This window comes from Strix uralensis, chromosome 10 (assembly GCF_047716275.1).
Source record: "Strix uralensis isolate ZFMK-TIS-50842 chromosome 10, bStrUra1, whole genome shotgun sequence".
In the NCBI taxonomy this organism is placed as follows: domain Eukaryota; kingdom Metazoa; phylum Chordata; class Aves; order Strigiformes; family Strigidae; genus Strix; species Strix uralensis.
Window position 1 is genome coordinate 18689878 of NC_133981.1, and position 8828 is coordinate 18698705.

Genomic DNA, 8828 nt, shown 5'->3' on the forward strand with positions numbered 1-8828 from the left:
AACTTAAATTTATATATATTTTCACAGGTCAAGAGACCAAGAAAGAGATAAAAAATGTGAAGGTATCACTTATTCCAGTATGGAGATGCAAGACACCCACAGAACTTACACAGCCATTTGTAATAAATGTGCACCCAGCATCAGAGGGGAAGTACCTTTACTTCCTGACTTGATGGCTTTCTTCTGGAAACAATGACAAATCTGAAGGTGCTATTTATGGCTTTCTCTCACACATCCCTAGAAGAAATAGAGACTACAGCCTCTAAATACATCAAGATGGAGTTCATCTTCTCCAATCCACTTGATATCTACTTCAGTATCACTGCTCCAGTCCCTCACATCCTTGAAAAAGATTAAGTGACAAACAGCAAAACCTTGCAGGGTTCCCCTTCACCACCATTACTTTCAACCAATGACCCAATTCTGCAAGACAGAGCACCTCTTGAGATATGCTGAGAGCCCTCGACTCCAATCAGCCAAAATGGGAGAGGAGGTCACTCAGCCCTGCATAGTTTACTCTTAGAGAAAAAAAAAATCCAAGATGCATCTCTTCTCCCTCTCATCAGTACTCTCAGAGAATCTCAACGCTGGTTTAATAGCTGCACCATTTTTAGATAACATCAAATTCCACTAGTCTCCTTCCCAATTCATCTGTTTGAAGAAAGAGATCGTTTCTGTAGTGAACAAGAGTGTCCTCAAGTGTAACAGCAAATAAACCAGTGTAAATGAAGTGCCACAGCAATATAAACAATGACCTTGAAAACCAGCAAGCTGCTGCTCAGGGTGACTCTAGGGACAATAACCACATTTTAAATGTCCACATAATCTTAACAAATTAAGATTACTTATGTAACTAGCAACAAATCTGAACTGTAGGTAAGTATCTGCCATCAGTCCACCTGCCAAATTCAAATGGGTGAAAAAAACCAAAACAAAACACGCATGGCTCCCACCTACTTTAAGTGGAGGAAAAACTCCTATTTGAGCATTGTTTACACAGAGTAATCTGTGCAGCAAGAAGCTAGCGTTATTAAAAAAAGACAGCTTGAAAGAGAAGAAATCCTAGTATTAGGCACCTACAGAAGAGATGGCTATTCTACTACAAACACTGATCAAGTCCTCTCATTTCAGGTCTTAACATTATTGCTTACCTGGTTTTCTTAGGAAGCAAGGCTCACTTGATTAATTTGAAATGTCTGCATGTAGAGTTTTCCGCCTATCCTCTCATGACTTTCATCAAACCCAGTCAACAAAATGTGAGAGAGGGGCAGGGGTCTCAATGATACTAAGATCCTACAAATGTTGTACTAGGATGCTTATTTTCACAAGGAAAATAAATCAAAATATCACTGTCTCCATTGAAAGAAAGACTAATGCAGATATCGCAGAGAATTCAGAAGAGGTAAGAAAGGAAAAAGAGGAGGTGGAGACTGAGGAAGAAAGAGACCTTGGGACCAGGGCTTCCTTAGTCCTGTGGCTCCCAGGCCTTGTTTATTTGCACAGTTCCTAGGGAAACGCTCCTCAGTGGTGTCTGTGGGTGACAATCCAGTACTACTAAAACAAACAAAGCAGAAACCTACCTAAGACTTAGCGCTTTCCATCTTCAAAGTGTTTTTAACGCATTCATCTAGGACTCTGTAACTACCATGCAGCTTTGCATTAGTTAAAATACACTAATTTCCCAGAGACGTAGAGAGTTACCTGGAGAGACCCAACTAATATGCAGAATATCTTGTTCCAGCCTAAGCTCACACCCTCCTTTCTCATAGGGGAACATTGAAAATATTCAAACATGTGACTCCCCTAAGAGATGCCCTATTAAGAATGCTGAGTAGAATTCATGTTGTAATACTTCAATTCTACATTCTTTGCCAAGAACACTTTAAAAAAATACAATCTCACCCATAAAATAGAAGCATAATAATGATTATGATGATAATAACAATAATAATAACAATAACAACAACAACAATAGTAACAATTCTCCTCCCATGATCACCACCAATCCACAAAGATTGTCAGCAAAGTCCAGGAAAAGGGAAGAAAAGTCAATACGGATACACAGTGAACACAAAACGTTTATGTATCCTACATGCACCAAGTCTTACTTTTTAAAAAAAATATATTCTGTACCCTTAGAACCAAAATCATTTTAAAATTAAATGAGCAATAAGCAACGTCTCAATGCTTCCTTCACAGGCTTTATGAATATAAAGAAAGTTGAGCAGTGGAAAGAGTTATGGATTAAAGATAGAGAAACTATATAATTACATAAAAAAATACCATTACTCTCATGACATGGCTTTTAAAATAATAAGACATTAATATATAATTAACATTAAAATTTACTCTAATTTTCAACTGTTGCTAAACTTGGAGAATGTAAGCTGCTAAATCTCCCTTTCAGGATCTTGCATACTAACACAACACGTGCCTTCAGGACAATTTCAGCAAGCATTTGAATCAAAACAGAACAAACCAAATCAACTCCGACCCCCTTACTTTATCTCCTGGCTTTTCAAGTAAGAAAGTAATCTTGAGAGGGAAATAAAAAACAATCCTAAAAGCTCTAAACAACACCCACGTCAAGTTTAAATCTATGACCTAAAAACTGATAGCCATTTCCCAAAGGCAGAAGGAAATGGGCAGAGAGTCAAGTGCACTACCAGCAGCAGCACTGATGCTCAAAGCTACCAAAACAAAGACGGCACATAAAATCTGCTAATCATCAAGCAAGATGAGTCAGATGGCCAGCACAAAAGAAAGACAGTATAGTTCCAGAAAACATTTGTAATTTACACAGGCTACACAGTTTTAAGTCAATGATCAATCTACAAGATATAGAAATGCACACTTAAAAGGTCAAGAAACCAAATCCAAAGACTATTCTGTAACACTAAGACTGCCATGTTAACATAGGAACAATGGATGTAATGCAAGCCCTGTGTTTTTAGGTATCGAAAGCTCTCTCCCCAAAATGCCCCTTACGAAACACCTCCCAGGTTTCAATTTCTCCTGCACTTTAAAGGACACTTTAGTGAATTTAACATGAGCCATTTCACTGTCAAGGTGTTCATGTAATTAAGTTACCATGTGTCTAAAGTGCATCACTTGTAGGACAATTACTTAAGTCAAGCCAGCACAAAGTGACTGTATTGATGTCTGCATCCCTGCATGATGATCATGGCATGGCCAGACTTCCACTTAAAGAGATTTCCAACAACAAGTAAGAGTGGATTCAAAAACGTGTATGACAGAAAGGCTAAGGTCTACAGCTGTCACTGGTGTGCCATGAAACAACAACAAAAAACCCCGGTAACATGTTACCAAAACATACTATGACAGGAGTATTTTTGCAAAAATCTTTAACATCTTCCCCATGAGACAGTGAAGGGGTTCCCAGAATATAAAGATTACACCATGCAAACTCTATCAGTCACTAACATGTCATCTTACACTTAACCCACCTTTCTTTTCCACACAGCAATTACTTAGGAGATTTGCCAGGTTTAAGAATCAGATAAGATAATTCAATAAAGTAAATTAATAGTAGAGGGGGAAAAAACTGCAAAGGAAAAACCATAGAGATCACTAATTACTAAGATCTGCCACTGTTTCTCAGCTATCTATCTTGCACTGCTGTCTCCTGTGGAGAACGTGTGTGCCAGCTTTAACATAACAGGGTACTTGAGTCTTCCAGTGTAACTGCCCGGCAGAGACATACACCAAACATGAGCAAAGCCATTCTCCCAACACTTTCATGCTAAGTCTTAGGCATGAGTTGTAAAAAAAAAAAAAAAAAAAAAAAAAAAAGTTAGAGTGAGATCTATCAGTTTTATTTTGCTGTCTGTCTTGTCCAGAAGCATCTTCCCTTTTTTCCACCAACACGGGATCTGGGAAGAACTAGATTTCATTCTCATCCTTCAATCACAGCAACAATTCACAAACCAAAAGTAAAAGAGGAAATGGCTGAATTGAAGGCAGGAAGCCCGTGTTTTCATCTTGACATTGATTTACTTTGCCCAAAAAGCTGGCTACTTTGAAACAGCAATGACAGACCTTAGCCAGATCAGGAATCCATCCTGCCGGGTACTGTAGATGCTACAAGTTACTATTTCCCATTAACAACTTTTTCTTTTACAAATCAGATGTTTCTGTCCAGGTCATGTACATTGTAAACCACAGATAAGTTGCAAAACTGTGGTATTTCTCAAGTTACAAGATGGGTTATCACCTTCTCCAGCACGACTTTTGCAGGGTGCACCTTTTATTCTGCCTTACGGAAATGTTCGCTATGGTAACCTCCCGGGCTACTGACAGCAGCCAGCTCCCTTGAAGGAGCAGCAAAGAAACAGCAAGGTAGGCCTTTTCCTTCACTGTAAAACCTCTCCCACCAGAATTCTGATGTCAGAGTGGGTAAAACCGTCAGACATAAAGGTTACCATGTAAAACCATTTTATAATGGCAACAAGTTTCTCCAGAGTAGATATAATTGTTCCGCTAAAGCACACATGTGACTGTGAAACGGGCACCACTGGCCCATTTCTGAATAAATAAGGGCCTTGTGGAACGGCATCGGCGAATGTAGTTAAAAATTCACAATTAACTGCCCGCGCTGTTTTTCTTCTCCTTTCATTATTTCCACTGCGGAGGGGGGCGGGGGGGGGGGGGGGGGGGGGAGCCCTGGTAACAAGTTTGCAAAAAAGCCACAGGCGGAAAACTTGCAGAGTCCTCCCCATGCAGGCATTCCGCCCTCCCGTTTCCAGCCGGCGCTGCCCGGGCGGGAGCCCGCCCGCAGCCGATGCCCCGGCGCCGATTCCTCCCCAGCCGAAGTTGGCGTCCCGGGGCATCCCCGGCACCTCGGCGGCCGCCCCGGCAGTGTCACCAGCGGCGGATTTACGACTTCAGGTGCAGAAGCGGCGGGCAGCGCAGACCGACTCCCCGAGAGACAAAGGCTCTCGCTCGCCGGAGCGCCGCCGGGCGCGGAGACGCCGGGGGTGCGGAGCGGCGGCGGCGGGCGCGGCGCGCACACAATGCCCGGCCCCGCGGCAGCGCAGGCCCCGCAGCGCGGGCGGCGGCGCTGCGGGAGAGCCGGCGGCGCGGCCGCGGAGGCGGCGCCCGCCCCTCTTCCCCCCCCCGCCCCCCAACACCCACCCACCCAGAACGGGAGGCGAAGAGCCGCCCGCTGACGGGCCACTTGACGGGGAGCGACGCCAGCCGCTGCCCCGGGCGGGACGCGCGCCGCGCCGAGCGGAGCCCGGCCGCGCCCGGCGGGGGTGCGGAGCGGAGCGGGGTTTAAAGGTCCCCTTCCACCGCCATTTTGAGGGGGAGGGGGGCGAGCGAGAGGCGCTCGGTGGGCTCGGCCCCCCGCGGGCGTGGGCAAGGACCAGCCGCGCCGGGGCGGGGGCGCGGCGCGCACAAAGTTCCCGCGGGGGCCGGGCGGGCGGCGCGGGCCGGGCCGGGCGCGTCCCCCGGCGGGCGCGGGGCCGGCCGGGAGCGCAACTTCGGCCCGAGCGCGCCGCGGGACGCCGCGGGCCGGGGCGCCGCGGGCCCCTAGCGGGCGCGCGCAGAGTTGCGCGCGGACAGTTGCGCGGCGGCGGCCGGTCAGCCCCGCGCATCGTTCCTCGGCGCGGGCCAAGGCGCGCTCCCCCCGCGCCGCCGCCGCCGCCTCCCCGCCGCGCTCCGCCTGCCTCTCCCCCCCCCTCCTTCTTCTCCTCCTCCTCCTCCTCCTCCTCCTCCCTCGCCGCCTTTTTCCCGCATCCAAACTTCGGGAGCCCGGAAAAACCCTCCGGGCCCCGCGCCCCGCCGGCAAAACGCCCCCAACAGCTGCGCCCGAGGCCGCTCCGCCCGCGCGCGGCCGCCGCCGCCGCCCGCCTCACCTGCGGGGAGTTTTTCCAGCCCTGCGCCGCTGCCGGGGCTCGGGCTCCCCGGCGCTCCGCTCACTGCCTCATTCCAATATGGCACGGCCCGCCAGAGCGCATGCGCCCGCCGCCCGCCTGCCTCCCCCCCCCCCCCTCCCGCCCCTCCGCCCTCCCCTCCCCTCCCGGCTTTTCGGGCGCTCCGGCTCCCTCCTGGCGCGGGCGCGCCGAGTCCGCCGCCGCGCCGCCGGGCCGCGCCCCCGGGCCGCCCGCCCGCCCGGCCCCGTGGGGCCCGCCGCCGGCCCCGCCCCCGCCGCGCTGCCCCGGGCACCTGCTCCCGCCGTGCCGGGGGCAGCGCGGGCTCGGCCGCCGGTAACGGGACGCGCCGCCGTCGCGACTCTGCCGGGCCGAGGCGAGGCGGGGCGGGGCGGGCGTCCCCGCCCTGCCCGGCCCGGCCGCCTTCGCTCCGTCGCCGCGGGCAGGGGCACAGCTCGGCAGGCGACCGGTGCCTCCCGCGGGATGCGCGGTCCCGTCTCCACACACACACCCCCCGCCCCCCGTCCGGTGCCCCGGCGAGGATTCAGCCCCCGCTTCCCCCTCGGAGAGGAGTCGGGCCCGGCGGTCGGGGCGCGGGGCCCGGCGGTGCCCCCCGTTGCGCGGCCACGACCGCGACCCTCCCCGCGGGGCCGCGCAGCCGGCGGGGGCCGCGCCGGCGCCGCAGTTTGCGGGGAGCGGGCGAGCGGGCGGCACCGCCGGGCTCCGCGCCGCTTCCCCCCCACCCCCCGGTGGAGACCGGCGCCCCGCGCACTCGCCGCCGCTGCCCTCGGCGCAGCGAAGCGAAAGAAAAAGGAAGCGGGTTGTGCAACACCGCGCTCCTCCTGCCCGTGCGACGGAGACGGCGGGGTGGGAAGGGAGCGCCCCCCCGCCCCGATCCGCGCGGGCGGTCCAGACTGAGGCGGTGGCCGGCAACAAGCCCGCCGGTCGGCCCTGGCCAACGGCGGCGGGGGACAGCGGGAGCTGAGCGCGGAAAAGCCCTTGCGCTCCCCGGGAGCGCATCCGCCCGCCCGCGGCGGCGGGCCGAGACGGCGGCGGGAGCGCTGCGGCCGCGCTCCGCTCCGCTCGCCGCCGGGGAGGAACGCGGTCCGGGGCCGCGGGCGCTCGGCCGGCTGCCGGATCGGCCAGCCCGCTCACAGCGGGACAGGCACCCAGCTCAGCGCCCTCTCCACATCCACGGCGGGGGACTGTCGGTGCGTACGTGCCCCTCGCGTGGTGGTGGACACTAGTTGCTGGCAACTAGAAATAAGTGTTCAGAGGGGAAGAGCAGGCGGAGCAGAATAAGCCGTAATCATTTGTCTCTGAAGGGGAGAAGTGCCAAGAAATAAATAAACCGAGCAGCGCCGGAACAGCAGGCAGGAAGAACGAATGTGACCGTGAACTTGCTAATTGCTCATCCAGCGGGCAGATCACACCCCCCGGCCCGTACGCGGTGGCACCGAGCAGACACGCCGAGCCCAAACGACTCCCGGGCGATGCAGTGCGATACCATGCGGGATGTACACAGCCACGCACCCTCACGGGAGAGATTTCCCTCTCCTCGCAGATGAGACGCCTTCGTTTCCCACTGGCTTAAAGTGAAAAAGCGGGGACGTTTCCCCCGGCAGCCGGGAGGGAGCTCAGCGCGCCCGGCCGCCCGGGACAGCGGGGCCCACGCCCGGGCGGGGAGCCGGCCCGGGGCTCGGCAGCCGCCGCGGCGCTGCCCGAGGCCGGGCCTCCGCGGGGCTGGAGGGCTGCTTGCCCGCGATTCCGTTTGCCGGTAAGGCGAGCAAGGCCCGGCGGCGGCCCGCCAGCGGCCCTTCCCGCCGAGGGGCGCGGCGAGGCCCGGGCCATCCGCTAGAGGGGGGTCTCGCCATGCCGATCCCGGCCCCGCCGCGCCCCGGGCCGAGCCCCGGCCTCGGGCGGGCGAGGTGGAATTAACCGTGCAGATGAAACCGCCTCTGCACCGCCCGAGTCCCGGCAGACACCAGCGGGATAATCGAGTGCCGCTCCTGGCAGCCCCCCACCACCCCGGCCAGGCAGGGAGAACATCTCCGCGCCCCCCGCGAGTGGCGCACACCGCCCCCTTCCCAAAGCACAACCCCTGAGGAACTTCTGCAAAAACCCCAAACTGCAGCGTGCAACAGGAAGAAAACCGCAAAAGTCACAAGTACCGCGAAGTTCTCAGACCGGCCAGAGCAAGAAACGTGCCGTTTCGAAATGCTCAGATGATCCTGGAAATTGGCCTTGGGTACATACAACAGAGGAAGACAAGTAGTGTAGAAAAAGAAGCATGATCCACACCAGTCTGATCCGTGAAACACCTAAAAGGTCTGTTTTGCCACTGCACACGGACTTCTATGTCCTATTAACTGTCAGTCACAGCAGGGCAGCTGTTTACAAAATCTTCGACTGGCCAGCTTTGTGATCCATTAGCTTTGTGTCACCTATGGTGATTTGGCGGAGGGTAAAGAGGCACCGAAAGGAAGTTGAATCATCCTCTCTGGACCTTCCAGTGTATTAGCAAACCTGAAACATGGGGCGAAGACACCGCAAATACACATTTCATCCTACAGGGATTCCATTTCTTTATATCCCTTTTCTGGGAACGGCAGTACACGAGACACCCAACACCATTTTATTATCCAGTTTGGAGGATGACCTGGATGACTACGCTGCCGTACGGGCGCCCTGCCTTCAGACAGCCCAGGTGCCTTGCTTCTAGCTTCAAGGCTTTTCTAGCATCCACTCTTCTGAAACTAGAAACTTTCTAATTTCCAGTCTAAATGTATTCACTACAACTTATAGCCATTTGTTCTTTACCATTATTACCCTTCAGATTAAATAATTTTGCCTCTCTGATATCTACCTAAAATGTCCCTATAAATAGCAATCAGATCATCATCTCTCAGTCTTTCTGCTGGTTTTTAATCTTCT

At 54.0% G+C, this 8828-nt stretch overlaps 1 protein-coding gene across 1 annotated transcript in view; it reads right to left on the reverse strand.

The window, feature by feature from the left end:
• The window catches only part of SFMBT1 (Scm like with four mbt domains 1), an 80949-nt gene extending 75005 nt beyond the window's left edge, over positions 1-5944 (reverse strand). The window contains exon 1 of the mRNA XM_074879522.1: positions 5880-5944. The gene's annotated coding sequence lies outside the window, so the exon portion shown is untranslated. The remainder of the gene's footprint in view (positions 1-5879) is intronic.
• Between the last annotated feature and the right edge of the window lie 2884 nt (positions 5945-8828).